This window comes from Schistocerca gregaria, chromosome 2, assembly GCF_023897955.1.
Source record: "Schistocerca gregaria isolate iqSchGreg1 chromosome 2, iqSchGreg1.2, whole genome shotgun sequence".
Lineage (NCBI taxonomy): Eukaryota > Metazoa > Arthropoda > Insecta > Orthoptera > Acrididae > Schistocerca > Schistocerca gregaria.
This window is the reverse complement of record NC_064921.1, coordinates 74081144-74104306: the sequence shown is the minus strand read 5'-3', so window position 1 is coordinate 74104306 and position 23163 is coordinate 74081144. Positions and strand designations below refer to the sequence as shown.

General features: G+C 43.3%; 1 protein-coding gene and 1 pseudogene across 3 annotated transcripts in view; one reads left to right on the top strand and one right to left on the bottom strand.

The window, feature by feature from the left end:
• LOC126336345 (uncharacterized) overlaps positions 1–23163 on the bottom strand; it is a 595954-nt gene that overhangs the window by 329360 nt on the left and 243431 nt on the right. Inside the window, exon 1 of one of the 3 annotated variants that reach the window (XM_049999921.1) lies at positions 8469–8761. The exons of the other annotated variants lie outside the window; for them this stretch is intronic. The gene's annotated coding sequence lies outside the window, so the exon portion shown is untranslated. Of the gene's footprint in view, positions 1–8468; positions 8762–23163 lie in introns of those variants that run through there. 3 annotated transcript variants of the gene reach the window in all.
• On the top strand, positions 12614–12731 carry LOC126337128 (5S ribosomal RNA; annotated as a pseudogene).

The window sequence follows — 23163 nt, the reverse complement described above, 5'->3', positions numbered from 1 at the left end:
ATCTACGGAGAGAATAGCGCAGCCTGGGACATAGTCGTTGGGGATCGGAGGAGGTTACAGGTGTAGATGTTTATATTTTGCTGCTGGCTCATGACGATTACTTTCATAGCGGTGGCGCAGGGTCTTCAGTGCCAACAAGCCGCTGTTTCTATTGGACGAAATAAAAAACACACGTATAGTGAGAGAGAATTTCTCTCTAATGCCCCCTCTAAGAGAGAACTGAGCAGTATTTGTTAACCATGGCAGTTTCCTTAGAAGAAGAAAATTGTTGTAACTGTTGTGAACTTTTCATTCGTAAAAAGACTGAAAGTATACTGCTATTGGCTACGAGACTGTGGCGCTGGCAGAACCAGCCAGATTTTGCGGAGAAGAGGGGAAAGACTCGTCGTGTCAGAGGGAGACTGGAGATAGAGGACACTTTAGTACTGCAGAGGGAACTGTCTTCACTTTAGAGCTGAACTTCGCCACTACTGCGGCCATCCTCTGCACCCGAGTATCTGCAGAGTGGTAAGCATGGACCGCGTCTGCATACGTCGTGACGAGGGGACCTGGAATTTATTTGTTTCACATCAAAGCTTCGTTTTCTGAAGTAATCCACACAGCCGGCTAGCTGCACTCAATATGGACCTAGGCGAGAGGACCAGTACTTGTACGACTTTTTCTGCGCCTTTTCTTTAGGCTATCAACTTATTCAGAAATAATATGCCCATTCTCGCGGACACAGTTTTTGTATCATTGCTATTTCAAAATCACTCACCTGTGTCAAGATCTAATTGTTCAAATGGCTCCGAGCACTATGGGACTTAACTTCTGATGTCATCTGTCCCCTAGAACTTAGAACTACTTAAACCTAACTAACCTAAGGGCATCACGCACATCCATGCCTGAGGCAGGATTCGAACCTGCGACCGTAGCGGTCGCGCGGTTCCAGACTGAAGCGCCTAGAACCACTCGGCCACATCAGCCGGCTCGTCAAGATCTTTCGTCCTTTTGTGATTATCTGTATTGTTCATCCAGCGGCTAGAATCACATTAATTCGTCTAATAATAAACTGGATTGTTATATTGACCTCTAGTTTCATTTAGTAGGTTGGTGGAAACCTTTATGATCTACGTGAGTTTTGGTACCCATATTTCATGTTTAATTGGCACCCCCGTCCAAATCGGATGCATAGTTAGTTATACATACCGCGACATTGTTTTTTGTTTTTCAATTCACGTGATGTAGTGGGCAGTGAGCTGTTTACTGTATACGTCACCGGGTTCAGATATCATGAGTATGTTAGCACCTCATAACATTTCGAAGAGGCGTCCCATTTGTTGAAGAAAGGCACCAAGGTTCTGTCACATAAGTGGTAGCGTATGAGGCCGTACCGTTGCTCCGTCTGACATCCCTAAATCAATTTAAATACTGACCCGAAACACCCGGTGGATTCCCACAAGATGACGCCAGGAGTAACAATGACGTGCGCCTCCAAAACATATAAAGAAGGAGACGTCTGCCCAGGTTGCCGAAATACTCACCCTCGAAGACCATTCAGGATACAGAGAAACGCGAATTATCTCTGAACAGAATGCCACATGATTGATCAGCCACCTGTTGGTTTCCAGCCATGGCACCACTCCAAATGCAGCCGTTAGGCTGCGAATGGGACGGCAATATTACAGTCTGGATGCTGCTAATCTCTAACCAGCGGCGTGAAATGACACACAATGTTCCGCGGAGTCCTCTACTTGTCCTCGGATGGCAGGTGCAGGCGTGGAACAAAAATGGTTCAAATGGCTCTGAGCACCGTGCGACTTAACTTCTAAGGTCATCATTCGCCCAGAACTTAGAACTAATTAAACCTAACTAATCTACGGCCATCACACACATCCGTGCCCGAGGCAGGAATCGAACCTGCGACCGTAGTGGTTGCTCGGTTCCAGACTGTAGCGCCCAGAACCTCACGGCCACTCCGGCCGGTAGGTGTGGAACGAGCTTGGTGCACAGTGTGGTGATCCTCCATCGTGGTGGCCAGATGTGTTCGACTGCAACCTTGAAGGTGAATATGCCTGCCCTCACGTTCCATCCAGTCCAACATCGGACCACTGTCTCAGCTGAATTCCGTACAAATCTGAATATTGCACGATTCGACCAGCTAACCAAATGGAAACCCACAATGAAGCTCCTTTCAAACAGTTGAGACGCTGATAACGCTATCTCAGACAAGTACACGGTACCTCCGTGCCCTACACATTGATCGTTCAACATCTGACGCACTTCATGACGCTTATATACCTTACCAGGCCTGATAGCGACACTAATGCACTCTGGTTGCCGTTCTACCTGTTACAGAGAATTGTAACTCAAATCATTTACGTAGACGCCGGTGGCGCGTACATGCATAAAGTTACACAAAACATCCGACCATGTCTTTTGGGTGCTTCAATTTCTTTTTTTTTTTTAGGCAGTGTATTTTACTTTTTTTCGAATTACGTCATGTTGCTTTAGGAAATTGATGTTCGGACACTGAGCTTCAAATTCTATAAGTATGATAGGCATGAATAAAATCGAAGAGGGCCAGCTGTGTGTGTCTGCTTCATGTGGGGGCCATCTCCCCGCGTCGTGCAAAAGAGGCGAGCAGCAGCAGGAGGAGCAGCGAAAGAGCCCGGCTACAGCGACAGCTTCCGCCGCCCCACGGCGCGCCCTCCAAGGCCTGTGCGACAATGCCATGTAGGCAGCTGCGAGGCCCGTCGCTAATTGTCCGGGCCGCCTCCCATGTGGGACGTTCCTGGCAGCAGCCTGGCCTTGGGGAACCTTCCTCTTCCGCGGCCAGCAGTCGCCCCTACACCCCAAAATACTGCTGCTGCGCCGTGCAAAAGCCCAATGAGGAGGCTCTTCCACACACCAGTGACACTAGTCTATCATGTACGTCGATTCACTCGTAGGTAATACTTCCATTTCGTCCGCCCCATAAGGTCTAATCTGTCTAGTGTTAAACCTGATAAGCCTTTTATCTGAAACAATGTCGACATCCTCATTCTGCATTTCGCTCAATTTGATTTATCATACAACACAAATGACCGATGTCTGAATGCACATTTCATCATCAAACATACACGGCAAGCCACCATACCAAGCATGTCGGAGGCTACCGCCTACCGTTATTAGCCACTTCCTCTCCTTCTCCACTCGCAGACGGAGCGAGAAAAAGACGACTGTCCATATTCTTGCATCCAACCCCTGATCACTCTTATCCTGTCTTTACGGTACTTAGCGAGATGTACATGTTTTTAATGGCTTTGGGAACGAGCCCATACGGCCATTCCATCGAGGAATGTCAATTACGACAATACGGAAATGAGGACAGGAGAACGACCAGTCCCCGAGTGGAGGAAGTAACCGACCCGGCCTGGAATCGAACCGAGGCTCGTTCGGCTAGCAATCATTCGAGTTGAAGGTGTACGTTGGTGGGAGTAGAATTATTTTTCAGTCAGCCACAAATGCCAGTGGTACAAATTTTCTTAAGAGTCTCGAGATGACTGGATAGCTCCTATACTAGAAGATAGACCGAATTCGCAATGAAAAAAAAAATTCTGTTACAATTGGTGGTCGCCACACTGTACCACAATGTCCTGGGATAGCCGGCCGCGATGGCCGAGCGGTTCTTGGCGCCCAATTCGGAACCGCGCGACTGCTAGTGTCGCAGGTTCGAATCCTGCCTCGGGCATGGATGTGTGTTATGTCCTTAGGTTAGTTAGGTTTAAGTAGTTCTAAGTTTTAGGGGACTGATGATCACAGCTGTTAAGTCCCATAGTGCTCAGAGCCATCTGAACCATTTGTCCTGGGACAGAGGCGAAAGCTCTTACTTGGTCTTACTGCCTCACTTATTCGTAAGAGGCATCTTATGAACTGAGAACAGAAGGCACTGATGATGCTCATTTGTGCCTCCAGTGGTAGATGAAACCGATTAGCATCGTATTTTTCTACATCTACATCTACATCCATACTCCGCAAGCCACCTGACGGTATGTGGCGGAGAGTACCCTACAGGTACTCAGGGAAAGGAATGGGTCGAGTCCTCATATGAATCATCAACAATGCCAACACAGCACTACCCTCCACACGCACTTTCAGTAACCCCCTATACTGAGCAAATGCACTCTAGGCGTAACATTCATTTTTCGCAATAATGGTGCAAATGGTAAGGCTTGAGAGCACCTGTCCAATTGAGGCGGTTACACTGTGCAACAAACAACGCAGTAAGACTTTATTTTCGTTTACTGAAAGACAAAGCCAGAAATTCCAAGCTTCGCTAAATTTCAAGGAATGTAAGTATCTCAGATTTGCATACATAACGGTAGGCTAGATTCTAGATGATGCTGATGATGATGACTTTCCCTATCAAGATTTTCTTAAGGCACTGATAGAGTTGATGTTCAGACTCTCTTGAATCAGAGGACAAGGGAGCAATGTTTTTATGATCCAAGAACCAAGCATGGGTCAATCTTGGAATACGTTTCCTGATTTCTGAGCGAACAACTCTCAGCAAATTGAAGATTTCCTCACCACTGACTTCAACTACGGAGAAAGACATTTGTTTCTGGAGACCTGGAGACCTGTACCCGCTGTGTATTTAAAGAATAGCATCACAAGTATGTGCGTTTTAAATATGTGGTGCTGACGCATGTTGATATTATATTAAGTAATTAAATGACACGTATCTTTCTGAATGTATGAAGGCCCGTATTTCTATAATTTCAATCTTATTATGAATAGTATTGGTGTATATATTTCCCCATTCTGAAGGTAGGAAATAATCGAAACTTTTGACCTTGCGCTGCATTTCGTTTACTGACCAGCGAGAATAATCTATCTTGATTAATACTTATTTCTTTCCCTTGGTCTCTGCGTTGGTTTTACAATACAGTACAATACAAATACCATGCATTAATACAATCGTTTGTGCATAGCGTTGAAAGATATATTGAGATTCTTTCCATGTTACTGCATGTTCCCCAAATATCGCAGTCTGCATAAAAAAATATGTATATACGTTGATACAATTCGTTGTAGGGTACGACTATGCTTTATGTCACTCAAGATTACAGCAAACAGCTTTATAGACTGAGAGACACGTGAATGCTAGCGTTCGGTCGTTGACGAGTAATATCAGAAGAAAAGGAAACGAAATTGTTGAACAATTCACGATGTTACATGACGGATCCAGCTGCAAATGTTTTTGTGGATGCGCCCGTCTCAACAGAAGCGTGCCAGTTCCGATACCAAAAACAGTCTTAAGCTATTAATGGTATCAGAATATTCAAGGCTATGGAAAAGATACCACTGAACGAAATCGGATGAAGTGAAGCACCAACAAATTGATCGGAATCCGTCTGTGGGAATGTAAATGCAAAGAACTACGGACGTGACTCGAATCTCTGACCATACATATTTCATACGTCATGAGAAAAAGCAGAGGCCATATCTGAGAAAGGAACCTGCTTCCGAACCAGCGGATTGGTCTCAAGCAGTTTATATTCAAAATTTCTCGGTGTTACTTTAAGTACCTCTAATAAATTTAAAATTTAAATTTCTCTGCCCGATATCTCGAATACGATCTTCTACTCTCTTAAATGTGGAAGTGATTCCCCTCACATCTCGACTACAACGCTACAATGTCCCATCTGGTTAAGTACTTCATTAAGCTGGGTACACTGCAGGAGATTTTTTTTAACATATAATCGCCTCTGTGCCCTCACATTTAAAACATTTTGAAACTACCTCTTCAATCGACTTAAATTATTTATTTCGAATTAGTTCAGCAGACATTCATTAGCAAATCACTTTCCAGATTACTGCCTTAAACGGTGTACAGACATCTTAACAAAATGACCTCCAGCGAGATTTCTATAAACAAATGTGCTCCAGACTGCAATAGCCACATATCACATTTAACAGAGCGAAGAGGAGGAATAGTCATAATATAGTCCACCAGAAATTTGTTATTTCCGTATATTATTCCGAGACTCTGATTCAACAGCAGACTATTTCCTTCGCTTCTTTGAACAAGGCGTACTGCTAGCTTATGACTAGTTTCAAATGCTCATCCCAACTTCCAACTATGTTTGAAGAGTACAAAATTAACTAGCAAGGTTTACTTTCAATTTCTCTTAAGCCGCTTTCCACAGCTCACAAATAGACAATATCTTTTTGTTGCTTTAGTAAACCAAATCACCTCATATGATATATTAACAATTAGTCTTAGGCAGCATTTCATCCATGGTACTATAAATCACTGCAGTTGGTCAGATCTTGTTTTAGCTGACACTTTTAATATTACGGAATATTAAGGAATATCCCAGAGGGAGACCCAGAGATGAATACACTAAACAGATTCAGAAGGATGTAGGTTGCAGTAGCTACTGGGAGGTGAAGAAGCTTGCACAGGATAGAGTAGCATGGAGAGCTGCATCAAACCAGTCTCTAGACTGAAGACCACAACAACAGCAACGAGGAATATGTATTTAGTTTTTGATCCATTAAAAACGTAGAAAGTCACATGAGTAACACGATTTCGAGAAGAGTTCTTAAACGTTTCATTATCAAGACTATGGAAATGAATAACGTTCAGCAAAAACTGAAGTAAAGAATTAAAAATATCGAAATAGTTTCACAAATGTCCGCTGCTGTCACTGCACAGTTTCATGTAATTAGTCCGTACCGATATTAGATTATACTGGTCGTCGCTGGTTCACACTGAAATTAATTTCTATCTGTTGGCAAGGTACCGTGAATCTGAGAGGCTGTCATCAAAGACGTTGGCTTGAAATATTTTCAGAGTTTTTTCGATTTGTCCACAGAATTCCGCAGCTTTTTATCTGTACTTGCAATGGCACGTATATTAGGTAGTACACGGTGCTCTTCTGCGAAGCAGTTGATTAACTGCGGTGTGCATCGTACTGATTCAGTAATTCTTGCATGTCTCACTTTTCAGGTTTTCGAGTAATGTCATATTATCCGATTTAATCTGAATATTTATATTTGCTTCCTTATCGGGACATAAATACAAACGACAGTATTTTCTCAATTGTCATGACCGTAGACGCGTCATAAAATACTTCAGGCAGCAGTAACCAAGGATCAGTCTTTTAAATCTTTCTGTGATACTAAACCAATGTACAAGATCAAGGCACGGACATCAGCATTCTTTCATGGGTGGCAGTGCATAGTTGAACGAGGCGTGTCAGCTTCAGAAAATTATTTCAAATTTTGCCACGATACAGAGAGATTCATTTATTTATTTTGGAACTACTTCTTTATTTTAAATATTCTTTCCAAGCAGGGCTGGACATGCATAGTTGACTTCAGAGCATCTGTGGGTTTTGGTGAAGTAGAAGACTGGCACTGCGATTTAAGATCCACATCGACCTGTACTAAAGGCTCATTTAGCAGATCATTGCCTGAGAAAGACAGAAGACAGGATCATCGTTGAAAAAGATCGACTAAACACAGAGAGAGAGTTCCTGATGCTAGCTCAAGACCGTCACACGTAAAGACAAAAAGATTTATCAATGGTAAATAAGTCAGATCGATGGCTTCTATAATATCTCTGAAGTAACTCGTCGTTAAAATCGAAAAATGAATCTTTTGAGTATTATCGTTCTGTGACACACAATATTATGGTAGAAAGAGAGTACATTAGGTTGAAAAAATGCCGTGGAAGTAGGTAGATAATCTTTCGTACATTCGGGTCTACAGCCTCTGTGAATCCCTTCAAGGAATTAATTTTCCTGTGAAGGCTGCTCGTTTTTTTTCTTCTTTTTTTTTTAATAAACCATATTTCACCATTCAGCAGTAATAATTTCTTCCTCTTTGACATCACGAGCTCCATAAAAGTAACAATATTGTGCTTACAGTATGTTACGTGCCATACGTCAGTGTGAGAGAAAGCAACAAGTGACATTTATTAGGGAAGCTTTCAGATGTTCCCAGATAGTGACTTGTGGAATATAACGTGCGATAAGCGTACTTTATTGTTATGCAACTTGATGCTGCTCTATGGAGACAAAATATCTATTTGCTAAACAATGGAAGTAAGTGTTTATTTCAAAGTAAAAGAATGGCTTTCAGAAGGAAACGACTTCTTTTAAGAAGTGCATAAAATTTCGACTATTTTTGTTCTGACAAACAATTGGGTACAACTGGTAATTATGGTGGGAGGACAAATTAGGATACAGTTATATTATCCCCATCATTAGGTGCACTGCGACAATCACTGTACGCCAATGCCAGCTTCCTTTCTACGCCTACACATGAAGTGAGATTTCGCTACGTCCCGACAATCACCAAGAAGACACAGTAGAAACTGGACAGATAGAAGTGACACTAATAACAGAGCTACACAAAGCTCTGAACTGTTGGTATCGGTAGTACGTGTAGATGATGACAATGGTAGATTAGTTATATCGAGAGCATAGACTCACCAGTTTTTCCTCCAATAGATGGTAGTGGTGTTTGGAGCTTGAAGAGAGCGTGCGTCACTGAGTAGTATAGCCTTGTGCACACAGCGTTTCGTTTCACTGGCGACTCGTGTCACAGGATGGCCGGCAGAGTGTCCAGGTAATAGCAGTCGCCCCGTGTACCAGCAGGTGGTTCGCCTCTGACAGCATTCCCTCGCACCCCGCCTGGCTCCCGACACCGCCGCAGCCTTACTGGAACGAACGCCGTCGCCGGCCGCGCCTCGCTCAGCGCCGCGCCGCGCCGGGGGAGGGGTGCCGTGACGTCACCACTGTGACGTAGCCGCCCTCCGCCGCAGCCGCCGCTAACTGTACAGCGGGCAGCACCGCGACCACTTTCCGTTTCCAGCGGCCCGCCTGACATCTGGCGGAAATCCCCGGACATTATTGCCGAATTAAGAAGCCGAGCAAACAATGCTTCAGGCCGCTGGGATCCTCGGGATTTCACGGTTCCGGACACTGTAGAAAACTCGCAGTGCTGAAGCGGGAACCTCAATACCGGATAGACCGTCGCAGTTGCGTTGTTATTCAAACCACAGAAATGTTTTCAACACCAAACCGCTGGAGGAATTTCCAAGCACGATGAATGGAAGAGTAATCTAGATAGTTCACTTTCAGTTTGTCGATTGTTCTTTTATAATCTCCCAGTTACATGTTTCAGCTAAAATAGGAAAATAGAAAAGATCGATGGACTAACAGAAGACCTGAAAGAAGTAGCAGTAACACAATTTGGTGCACCAAACACAAAGAAAAATTTGGAAAGAAAATTCACCATTGGACAGCTGGCCTCACAGAAAAGCTCACGAAGCCCGGAACAATGTGTGTTCACCAAAGGAAAAGAGCTCGCTCTAAGAGCATGAAAGTAATAAGGGAACATAGAAAAGCCAAAACAAAACTACGAAAATGACGCGTGCACATCCTGTTGTCCGGTAGGACCCAAACCGGAAATTTACATACATTATTATGTATTTTTCTCTAAGACAGGTAGTGAATAACTGCGAATGTTCTGTAGACTGTCGCCACTGCGTACAACAGGCGATCTGAAGGTAATAAAATAACAATTAACGGCGTTGAAATAAGTGTATTTTCTAGAAATAAGGGTAGTGGATCGGTCCTAGTTCCAGTTTCGGTAGGAATACTCTTTCTCGTAAACCATTTCCGCCCGAGCAAATGATTTTCAAGGAATTTCATTGTAAATTTCATTGTACGTATAACTGCTGCACGTCTCCTTTTTTGTTTAGTAACTCATTTAGGTCTATGCTGGACCATCTCCAGACTACATACGAGTAAAATGATCAGACGAACATGGTACAAATCTGCCTTTACAATATGACAACTTCATGCTATAAAAAACTTGTCAAAAGTGATCATATTTAAGGATATGTTTGTGTGATGTTCAGCTGATCATGTTTTATAGTCTGAAGATGGTCCAGTACAGTCCGAACTCGATTGTTGAATAACAAATAAAAACAAGTGCAGCAGTTGTACATGTACTAAAATTCCTCAAATATGTTATAGATGCCAATGTTTGCTTACATACGTACAATAAAACGGTTTTAGGTTTTTTTTTCAGCGGAATGTCTCTTTCGTCACACCACTTTTTTTGATGCCAGTTTTGCAGCGAATTCATGGTTCGTGTATGGTCAGATAACAAAGTCAGAAGTCCCTTCGATTATGTTTGAACTTTTTCAACGCGATTTTGAAATGGTCTTTCTCGATCACTTTTAATCTAGAGGGAACAAATGCGGCACCCGGTCCGCATCTAGCTGCTTTGTATGTATAATTTCATTCAAGATGCACCATACCTTCTTATATGAGAGGCCTACCATCTAAACAACGTCCCACCCTGTACGACGAATTTTTACTAGCATTTGTCCACATTAAATTGAAGTTGCGCGTGTGGAACGTGTATAATCAGCAGTCCTCGTACCACCACGATATTCACTTATCCAGTAATAAATGCACTTGACTGCTGGTGCAAACACTTCATGACCTCATTTGGAACCATGGCAGCGATCTCTCCCCTCCACCCTCTTTTATTTAACTTTCATGTATTCACCACTGCACGATACATTTACCCGTTTCCAAGAATTGTGAAGCATCCGTTATCAACAGTAAAAACTTGCGCTGCATCTGTTTGGAACTTTAATCAAACCCGTTACCTGAATAAAACTTAACAACAACCACGTCGCTCTCTAAAGTATTCAGCTAGTTCGTAGAAATTTACCGGAGTTGTCAATCCAACAGGTCCAAAGTTACTATCCTCACACGCTCTCTGAACACCAGTGGACATCTTATCCGATGGAAATTGTTTTACAACCATTTTGGTTTTGTCTGCAAAACTATTTATTGTGTGATGTCTCCATTTTATTTCCTGTCGTCTCGTATATTCGTTCTCTGATGTTTGCGATGATAGAAGGGTTAGCCGTTGCCAATGAGCTAAAAGGAAAAAAAATATGTACAAGGGACAAAGTTATACGTAAACTGACTGGATCTATATGGGCAGCACAGCCTGAAGTTCTTCGATCGTCAGCAATGGGACTCTGTTTTCCAACCAAGTTGAAGTCACTTTACATGAGACAGTCAGTATTGTCGCAGGATGTGTGATTCCTACACGTGTCCATAAAATTACCTACTTGCGTCCGTAGCACCACCAAATATCAGCCACTATCTAGTCAAACAGAGAGGTACAACTAGCAAACCGGGTCATCCTTCTTAATGTATAATCACCAAGTCAAGGAAGAGCTGTATCCAACGCACAGTACCGCTAAAACGCCGACCTAAGACCCACCACTTATCTTTATGGTTGGATACTGTGAAAATACAAACCAGCATCCGAAAGTAGAAACCAGACAAGGTAAGCAGCTGCAGTACAGTACCTGAAGAGGACTTAATAGATTAAGAACGGAAGCCATAAAACGAAAAGTGAACATGGTTAAGATGACTAGTGTGAATGCGAAGAAACACAGGCGATTGGACATTTCCGTATATGCCCAAGGATGGAGCTTGTTTGCACGGCTGAAGACTTTTTATGCAATGACATTATAATTAAAACTGCAGAGTTATGGAAGAAGAGAATTTAGACGTTCTCGCCCGGAAATGGAAAGTAAGTAAGTAAGTATCTCGTGTATTGGATTACTTTACATTATTACTCGACAAAATACCTGGCCGTAGCGACGATTAAATTGGTTACGTGAATGGATACAGTCACGATAGAGTTCAAAGCAGTGTTAGATGTTGCCTCGCAGTGCAAGTACGGGAAATCATCACGGGAAAATGCCTTTGTGGGCAACCGCGACGGCTGGTGTTAACATCATTATATTTATCAGCGATGAGCAAGAGGGAAGAACGACAGCACTGACAGAAAAGGTGATGGAAAGCGAAAGCTAAATGTGGAAGTTGAGTAAGTCGATGGTGTGCCAGATACAGCAGGACGAAAGGACTCAAAGAATGGGATTCAGAGATCTAGAAGCAAAATACACAAAATAAATATCTTATTGATTACATCATTAAATATGTTTTAGGCAGCAATTACTCCAATATTTTGAGCAATGCATAGAAATATAAACTTTGCGAAAAAACGTCCCAGGATTTGTTGCACAGAATTGGACATTAAGGCTAACAAGGAAACTTTGACAAAAGATATTGGTGCCAGAATAAGAGAATCATCCCGTGGGCAACGCAGACGAGATAGTTTCAAAAAAGAAATACTGTATTAAATTTTTATTTAGTAATTCGGCATGAGAATGAAAGCGATTAATGGTTTATTTAGGGGAAATGTGGATCCATGCACATTTTACATTCATCTACATTCATACTCCGCAAGTCACCCAACGGTGTGTGGCGGAGGGTGAGTGAATGCTCTAGATATGTGACAGGAGTATTGTCAAACAATGGTGCCGGTCAGTGTTTACTTGTGGTGCTACGTGATGAATGGCGGATAGACGTGTAGTTATTCCAGTGCTCCGCATGTATAAGGGGCGATCAAAAAATTTTCGTTTGAGGGCGTTACTGCAACGTATATACAACGCGCGATTCCGATGCGGGTGTATAAGCACCGACAGGTAGGCAAGGGATTAGTGTGGCATTCGTGCCTTTCCCACTTTCGTGTAGGCAACGGCCTTGCCGCAGTGGATACACCGGTTCCCGTGAGATCACCGAAGTTAAGCGCTGTCGGGCCTGGTCCGCACTTGGATGGGTGACCATCCGGGCCGCCATGCGCTGTTGCCGTTTTTCGGGGTGCGCTCAGCATCGTGATGCCAATTGAGGAGCTACTCGACCGAATAGTAGCGGCTTCGGTCAAGAATACTATCATAACGACCGGGAGAGCGATGTGCTGACCCCACGCCCCTCCTATCCGCATCCTCAACTGAGGATGACACGGCGGTCGGATGGTCCCGGTAGGCCACTCGTGACTTGAAGACTGAGTGCGACATGCGTGTGACAGATTCGGAAACATTATCTATGACGATGTTTCTATCAAATGCATCGAAACAGGATCAAAGAGCTGTTATTCTTTTCTTGGCTGTCGAAGGGCAAACACAGGTAGACATCCATCGGAGAATGTGTAAGCGGCAACATGTCTTTCGAAGCCACTGTTGTGGGGTGGTATGCAGCGAGAGGTGCTGCTGCTTCATTATGACTCACTTCCTCGTACCGCAAATGTCATACGCGGAAGTTACTTCAACTCAGGTAGGTGACACTCGAGCACCCGCCCTATAGTCTTCTTCTCTGCCCACGCGACTAGCTCTTGAAGGGTCGACGATTCCTGTCGGGCACAGGATGTGCAGCAGGTATTATGGTGTTCTTGACGCAGCAGGACACGTTACCAACCGGGTATCTTCAACCTGATGTATCGGTGAAATAATTGCTTCAGTGCTCAGCGCGACTTTGTCTGATTGGCATGCCGATTTTGGACTGTACGGCCATTGAATAGAAACTTTTTTAGCGAATTTTATAATGTTATTGGAGTGTACTCTATTACTGTTGTCCCCTCCCCGTTTCTCGGCTATAATATGACTGTGGTGCCACCCTTACTATGTCTGCAGTTCATTTTGTCCCATACATAACGGCTATTCATCAGTACCTTCGAGGTTTCAGAAGACCACTGCATGAGAACTAAAACACTCACAGAACACAGGGCATCTCTGTAAGTTCCTATCATGGACATTTGTCACCTACCAAAGAAATCGCAACAGCAACCCGCTTTGGAAATCTGCTCACCTGCAGACGAGAAGTAATTCGATGCGACAATACAGAGCGGACGATTTGTCTAAGTGTTCTTATACGCTTGCTCCTCCTCCTGCAACTTCAGCACGGTGCCTTTTCCGAACGAAAACTTAGAGACATGCAATATCCTGTGTTATTTTATTTTAGTCTTATAGTTTTCGCGCACTCACCTTATGACTCAACACAGGTGATCATCAATAACCCTGTAATTACTGTCGCAACAGTATAGTTTTAGGAGTAGATCAGGCCGTCTTGTTCAGGCTTGCAGTGAATTTTTCTGTTTCTACATCTACATCTACATCCGTACTCCGCAAGCCACCTGACGGTGTGTGGCGGAGGGTACCCTGAGTACCTCTATCGGTTCTCCCTTCTATTCCAGTCTCGTATTGTACGTGGAAAGAAGGATTGTCGGTATGCTTCTGTGTGGGCTCTAATCTCTCTGATTTTATCCTCATGGTCTCTTCGCGAGATATACGTAGGAGGGAGCAATATACTGCTTGACTCTTCGGTGAAGGTATGTTCTCGAAACTTCAACAAAAGCCCGTACCGAGCTACTGAGCGTCTCTCCTCCAGAGTCTTCCACTGGAGTTTATCTATCATCTCCGTAACGCTTTCGCAATTACTAAATGATCCTGTAACGAAGCGCGCTGCTCTCCGTTGGATCTTCTCTATCTCTTCTATCAACCCTACCTGGTGCGGATCCCACACTGCTGAGCAGTATTCAAGCATTGGGCGAACAAGCGTACTGTAACCTACTTCCTTTGTTGTCGGATTGCATTTCCTTAGGATTCTTCCAATGAATCTCAGTCTGGCATCTGCTTTACCGACGATCAACTTTATATGATCATTCCATTTTAAATCACTCCTAATGCGTACTCCCAGATAATTTATGGAATTAACTGCTTCCAGTTGCTGACCTGCTATTTTGTAGCTAAATGATAAGGGACCTATCTTTCTATGTATTCGCATCACATTACACTTCGATACATTGAGATTCAATTGCCATTCCGTGCACCATGCGTCAATTCGCTGCAGATCCTCCTGCATTTCAGTACAATTTTCCATTGTTGCAACCTCTCGATACACCACAGCATCATCTGCAAAAAGCCTCAGTGAACTTCCGATGTCATCCACCAGGTCATTTATGTATATTGTGAATAGCAACGGTCCTATGACACTCCCCTGCGGCACTCCTGAAATCACTCTTACTTCGGAAGACTTCTCTCCATTGAGAATGACGTGCTGCGTTCTGTTATCTAGGAACTCCTCAATCCAATCACACAATTGATCTGATAGTCCGTATGCTCTTACTTTGTTCATTAAACGACTGTGGGGAACTGTGTCAAACGCCTTGCGGAAGTCAAGAAACACGGCATCTACCTGTGAACCCGTGTCTAAGGCCCTCTGAGTCTCGTGGACGAATAGCGCGAGCTGGGTTTCACACGATCGTCTTTTTCGAAACCCATGCTGATTCCTACAGAGTAGATTTCTAGTCTCCAGAAAAGACATTATACTCGAACATAATACGTGTTCCAAAATTCTACAACTGATCGACGTTAGAGATATAGGTCTATAGTTCTGCACATCTGTTCGACGTCCCTTCTTGAGAACGGGGATGACCTGTGCCCTTTTCCAATCCTTTGGAACGCTTCGCTCTTCTAGAGACCTACGGTACACCGCTGCAAGAAGGGGGGCAAGTTCCTTCGCGTACTCTGTGTAAAATCGAACTGGTATCCCATCAGGACCAGCGGCCTTTCCTCTTTTGAGCGATTTTAATTGTTTCTCTATCCCTCTGTCGTCTACTTCGATATCTACCATTTTGTCAACTGTGCGACAATCTAGAGAAGGAAGCACAGTGCAGTCTTCCTCTGTGAAACAGCTTTGGAAGAAGACATTTAGTAATTCGGCCTTTAGTCTGTCATCCTCTGTTTCAGTACCATTTTGGTCACAGAGTGTCTGGACATTTTGTTTTGATCCACCTACCGCTTTGACATAGGACCAAAATTTCTTAGGATTTTCTGCCAAGTCAGTACATAGAACGTTACTTTCGAATTCATTGAAAGCCTCTCGCATAGCCCTCCTCACACTACATTTCGCTTCGCGTAATTTTTGTTTGTCTGCAAGGCTTTGGCTATGTTTATGTTTGCTGTGAAGTTCCCTTTGCTTCCGCAGCAGTTTTCTAACTCGGTTGTTGTACCACGGTGGCTCTTTTCCATCTCTTACGATCTTGCTTGGCACATACTCATCTAACGCATATTGTACTTTGGTTTTGAACTTTGTCCACTGATCCTCAACACTATCTGCACTTGAGACAAAACTTTTGTGTTGAGCCGTCAGGTACTCTGTAATCTGCTTTTTGTCACTTTTGCTAAACAGAAAAATCTTCCTACCTTTTTTAATATTTCTATTTACGGCTGAAATCATCGACGCAGTAACCGCTTTATGATCGCTGATTCCCTGTTCTGCATTAACTGATTTAAATAGTTCGGGTCTGTTTGTCACCAGAAGGTCTAATATATCATCGCCACGAGTCGGTTTTCTGTTTAACTGCTCAAGGTAGTTTTCAGATAAAGCACTTAAAAATATTTCACTGGATTCTTTGTCCCTGCCATCCGTTATGAACGTTTGAGTCTCCCAGTCTATATCCGGCAAATTAAAATCTCCACCCAGAACTATAACATGGTGGGGAAATCTACTCGAAATATTTTCCAAATTATTCTTCAGGTGCTGAGCCACAACAGCACTGAGTAATTAGTTCTCGTACCACCGTGTTTTTGTGTAGAATTTGGTAACGCTCTGATGGCAATAGTTGCAATGTAGAGGAACTCTAGTGATCTCGGCGAGGCATCGCGAAAGAAAGTTACGTGACACGTAGCAACCCTCTCATCTCTGTGTAGCACTTACAGCCAACGTCTTCCATTGTTTATCTGAAATATTCAGATCTCTGTTTCCCCTCGAATGCTTACACTAGGGAAATTATTATCCGAGATCTTATCGCTTGTCCTATCATCCTGTCCCTTCTCTTGATACCTTCCACATATTTCTGTCCTCGTCGATTTTGTGGAGGACCTCCTCATTTCTTATCGTATCTCCCCACCATACGGAAGTATACTCTACAAGTGGACACACTAGTCATGTAGAGGATACAGTCAAGTTGTGAAAGCAGCATGGGATCCAGACTTATCAGCGGGCACAGGACACGCAAACGTCCAACTGATTTCCTGCGGATTTGCCTGAAGCACTGATTCCACGTATGTTTTCGATCTACTATGATACCTCATCCAACCATTACCCACCGTTCTTCAGTCATTCATTTGATTTGACCAGTTCAACATCAGTTAGAACGAATAGCACTTTTGCAGAATGAAGTTTTGCACTCTGCAGCGGAGTGTGCGCTGATATGAAATTTTCTGGCAGATTAAACTGTGTGCCGGACCGAGACTCGAACTCGGGACCTTTGCCTTTCGCGGGCAATTGGTAGAGTCTCGGTCCGGCAGACAGTTTTAATCTGCCAGGAAGCTTTAGTACTTTTGCAGTTAACACGGATGTACAACTGATGAATACAACTGGTACATATACCGGTGTCACACACACGTAACCTACTTTTCTTAAGTGAAACATCGTCGTATGAGGTGGAGCAAAGTTTGAAGCACTGTAATTGCATTTAGGATGGCGGAGGTTCAAATCTCCGTTAAACAAGCCAAATTTAAGTTTCCTTAAATCATTCCATGTGAAAAATTACGGAGCCTCTGAATAGACCAAGAAGAATTTCGTTAACCCATCCTAGTCCAGATGAACTAGTGTAATTATTCATACGTAGAGCTTGTAATAACAAGGATACTATTTTAAGTCTGGCGGATGACAATGTGTCCAAAGCGAAGTTCCACATAGTAGAAAACATCACCGTACGATAATTCTGAACAACAGTCTACTGCCGATACATGTAAACATGTTCGATGCCACCTTCAGTCGTTCCTCAATTCGTACACCTTAGAACTTTTCATTTGATTCGAGAACAGTGACCACTACGGCTTGCATTTTCGTTCTTTTTCAATACCATAACACTCCAAGTAGTATAATGGACGTGATCGCTCGCATACGAGAAACATGGAATACGGCATCAAAAGAAATCTCTTAAATCGAAGACAAACACCGGAAAAACTGTGTTTGCGACAGAAGGAAACCAGGAAATAGACAAAACTTCGAATGTATTCCGAGATAGCATAGACAAGAGTTCCGCTGACAGAGTATACTGCGTTGGCCAGATGTGGTAAAACAATATCGCATTAATAACACGGTTACCATTCTTTTAAGCATAAAATTGTAATTTGCCGGAAACTGTCATCCTGTAGACAAGATGTGACTCATCTCTTCTCGTTAGACAGTCACTGACTTTATAAAATCTGCCGAACACGTATGTGGGAACTGTAGGATAATTACGTACATGTAGGTGGAACACGGCGAGAAAAGCGTCGCTATGATACTCAACCAGCGTTAGTAAGAATCATTTCTAAGGATATGGAACTTCAGCTACTTGTACATTGTAGCTCCTTCCCCGCAGCTACGTCAGCACTGGTGCAAGTTCCAGAGCAGACCGATTGTCGAACGATTCTTACGTATCTAAACGGTATGTAATGACGTCATTTCCCTTGCATTGTTTTGTGGAGAAATACCACAGTTGACGAAATAACGCTCGGGACATCACGCATGCTGAGGTGAAAGCTTCCAGGGTAGACACTTACAAAACGACTTGGGATTACGTCTGGGCGGTTCCTTTGCTGCTGCATACCGCAACATTAGGGGAAATGCCAACTGAAATAACTGGACTGCGCAGGAGTTGTTAGTGAGAAGCTATGTCCTAATTGTGCACGCCACATAGAAGCAGCTGCGGTACGTTGCATTTCACTGCCGTTAGTGAAGACATGCAAGCACTACCTTCTACATCTAGGTGAAGAATCATCAAACTTATATGTAAGGTACTCGCTGATCACATGAAAAATATCTGTTGACTTCCAAGGGTTTATCTGTTTTCTTAACAGACTTATTCCATCCTAAAAAGGCATTATGCTTACTCTTTCAATATCAATTCAAATGTATTATTAAAAAAGCTGATAACCAAGTTAAGTATTCGCTAACAATGACTAACACCAATCGTACTTGAAGAATGATAATAACACCAACAGCTTATTGGAATCGAACGTTGTTTATTCTTTTTAACGCATCCTACCTGTTTCACCAAACAGTGTTATCTTCAGGCTCCAAGCGTAATGTGCCATCCACAACCGCAATGACAAAGACCAACGAAGTCTCCAAAGGGGAACAGTTCTCAAGCATGTACGCCAGTGTGTGCAACGAACAGAGTCGTATGCAGTGAGGCCAACTATACTGAGATGCTCATCAGAGTTTCAGTGTAAACCAGTTTCAGAAAGTCTCACTGAGCTTGTTAGATTCGGCTTTGAAGAACGTTGTCCGCTTTCCTCGTTTCCCACTGAAAATCAGATTTTGTAATACTTCTGCCCCCCTACCTCCTCCCACTCTGCTATAGTTCCACGTTGCTTAGTGTCATCATTGCAGACGATGAACGGAACCGCTACCTAAGGAACGCGATGTTAGTGGGAAGAAATTGCTGCGGCTTTCCTGTTTTAGAGTTCACTGCGCTCCTGCGAAACTGGTGGACGCAACCCGCTTAGCAAATGTGATGGTTCGGCTGCATCACTGCTGGCGTGAGCGACACAGTGATGAATAAGTTCGTAGCGTTTTTACGTAAGTGACAACAGACACATATAACAGAGACTTCAGTCATCAATAATACATTCTCCTTCTCAGTTTACAATAGTCTGCGAACACTGGGGTAGCTTTTCGATTTCCCGACTGTAGAAATCACGTCGTCATGAGGCGAAGAACTCGTCGAGCCATGATGGGAGTGCATTTTCATCTAGGAAGGAAATTCTTTGAAGTTTATTCGCTATAGAGGGGAAAAGGTGAAAATCTGAGAACACAATATCAGGTGAATAAGGTGGGTCAATTTCATTTCCCAACTGGACTGTCTAGTCCAGCAGAATGAGGGCGAGCGTTATCGTGGAGTAGTATCTCTTCACGCAGTCTTCCTGGTCGTTTTTTATCGGATTGTATTTCCAAGACGTCTCAGTTGTTGAAAATAAGTGTCATCAATGATGTTTACAATGCGGGGAAGCAGTTCGTACGTAGTACACGACACCGTCGCTGTTCCACAAAATGCATAACAATATTTTTTTGTGTAATGCACGCAGGTCTGTATTTGGGCTCAACCATTTCTTTACGTTCCTTTACTTTAGCATAAAGACACCATTTCACGTCACAGTAGCGATTAAGGATAAGAATGGTCGTTGTTGCTCACGAGGCTATTGATAACGAGCAAGACGAGAGGCACATTTGGCCAGTTGCTGATTTTTGTGATTTTGAGTTAGTGTTAGAGCATTTGGTACCGATATAGGCGATTTTTGGAGCTTTCCTACTGCATGGAAATGCCGCAAGATTGTGGAATGATCACAGTTCATCACATTTGCCAGTACTGGAGTAAAACGATGTGGAACATTGTGGATTAATGCGTTTAAACGATCTTCAACAATTCGGGAGGTCATCCTAATGTCAAAACGATCCTCCTTCAAACTAGAAGCCATTTTCTTGCCATATTCTGTCCAATGGTTTTATCCCCACACACAGCACAACTCTATTTGGCGTCCTCCGCTGCTGTTGCCCCTCTACTGAACTCAAACAGAAGAATATGTCGGAGCGATTTCTTGGCTTGGCACATCGTTTTCTATCATCCGCAGCTTCACTCATTGTTTCCAAATGTTCCAATATGTAAACTCACATAGCAACAGTCAACTACAAATTAAAAATGAAAATCGATAGATAAACCCATACCAACCGGAATACCAACATGTAAAAGAAAAACGATACGGACTTATTCACCAACCCAATATGTCTGAAATGGGAAAGTAGTGCGAGAAAATTACACAACCTCTGAAATTTCCCTCCGCACTACAGTTGTACTGTATGTTTAAGACAAGATACACAATTGAAGGGGCTTAGCGGAACACACTGCTAACGCACATGAGGGTACCTAGAAAAATTGGGAACCATGTTCAAATATTGTACTAATGTACCAAGCTAAATATATGTACATGTTCATCCCGGCTTACGCTTTAAGTGTAACCTGAAGAAAATATATATGGACATGGTGAAACCATGACTGGGTTACTCCTCCTCCCAAATACTCAGTCTCGAGCAACAGCTGATATGGAGGAGCAATGGATCGGAGTCCAGCCATTTTTTTGGTCAAAGAGTGCACGTTTCATTCCAACAGGATTTATGTACCACCCCTGAGAATGATAACACCTACTTTATTACATTATCTTCACAGGTATCACGCTGTGATACGTCAAAAACAACTCCTGCACTGGCTGATGCAATCCTTCGCTACGCTTTGAAGGGAGGGGTACCCGAACCGATAATAAAGGGCGACAACGCATGTATGTTTCTTGTAATGTCGAAGTCGCTGGTCCAGCTGACCTCGGAGCGTCACGCACACGTCTCCGGTGAACACGACTTGTCTGCCGACCTCAGACCAGCGACACGGGACGGGCTGCCGTGCACACGGCGACAAAGGTCACGCGGGCGGTGGCCGGCGCGAGCTGCAAAGTTCGAGGACGTCGATTACACAGTGTGGCGGGCCTGAAATTCTGTACGTGTCTCGTCAAGAGGCTTTCGCCGTACCTTTGTGTAGCCTCCAGTAGTTTGTTTTCTACTAACTTTTCAAATGTTGAATACAATATTTTACGAACATTCTAAGTTATGAAAATCACTGCCCAATGTGTGAACTGCCTTTCCCACAAGGATATCCGCAATAATTTCCACTCACGGAAGGAAAATTATATTGAACCAGATAAGGGGCATGCGGGAAGTGGGAAATAGGAAACATATTTTTTCTATTTTGCAAAAGCCTTTGATCGGGATGACAGCAAAGAGCTACAGACCATAATGACATACCTCAGATGGGATTTGGAGCCACGAATGCGTCTTCAGGAAGCTGTATACTAGGAGCCGAACAACAATAACGTCTTTTTTTTTGGAGAACATCATGTTCACTGTTGACTGTAGAAATCACGAGCGTAATTCGGAAAGTGAGTTCCGTTTGGTGATTAAAAAAGTAATCGAATGTATATAAAGGAAGCAATTTATTTCACAAAAATCTGTAACAGTTACACTACATTTCAACGTAGCCCCCGAAATTTTCCAGACATTTCTCATAGCGTGGTATACGTTTACGTAATCCTTCGTCATAGAATGCTACCGACTGTGTTGTCAACCACCGGATAAAATGTTCTTCTGTCTCTTCATCGTTGCTGAAGCGTTTACAGCCAAGGAACTACTTCGGATGCAGAAAGGAATGAAAATCGCCAGGAGCGAGGTCGGGACTGAACGGAGGATGGCCTTAAGCGTCCCAGCCAAAGCTCTGGAGGAGTCGTTTGTCACATTCGCAGTGTGTGGTCGGGTGTTGTGGGGAATGAAAACCATACCTTTTGAAATAACTCCTCTGCGCTTTTTCTGTACTGCAAGGCGCAATTTCTTATGAGTCTCCCAATAAATACGCTTATTGATCATTTTACCTCGTCGTAAACAATCACTCAGTAAAATGCCTCGTCAAAACACTGTGCGCATGGCTTTTCCGGGTGTCAGGAGTTGCTTGGGTTTAATCTTCCCAGGGGACGAAGTGTGCCTCCATTCCATCGATTGCATTTTCGTTCCAGTGGTGTCATAACCAAGTTTCGTCCACCGTGATTATCTGGAATAAAAATTTTTCGCCATCGTCACTGAAACGCGACAAAAAATTCAAGCGCGTTGCCCATCTGCTGCTGTTTGCGTCGTTCACTAAGAAGTTTCGGCATCCAAGGAAAGCAAAGTTTACGAAAACAGTTCACGAAATGAAAGTTGACGAGCAATAGCATCAATCGTAAGCCTATGGTTTTTCTTAATCATTTCTTCGGCTGCACTAACCAGTTCATCAGAAACCACAGATGGACGTACACTTCGTTCTTCGTCATGCACTCGATCGCGCTCTTCCTTAACTTGTCGAACCCATCTTCTCATCATTGAAGCACTCATTGCATGTTTCCATAAACCTCGTAGATTTGTCTATGAACGTCACTTAGTTTAACATTCTTAGCATTCAGAAAACGATTCACGTGCGTCGTGATTTTCTTTCGATGATGCCATTATAAACAATGACTACGGCCGACATACAACACAGAGCGAGCTCTAAATTGTGTAATTTCGTTCTGCTTCAACCAGAAATACTACTATCGATGAGCGGAACTGCGATCATAGCATTGACGCCGAGAAAAACAGAAACGGAACTTAATTTCCGAACTACTATTCCACTATTGTAATT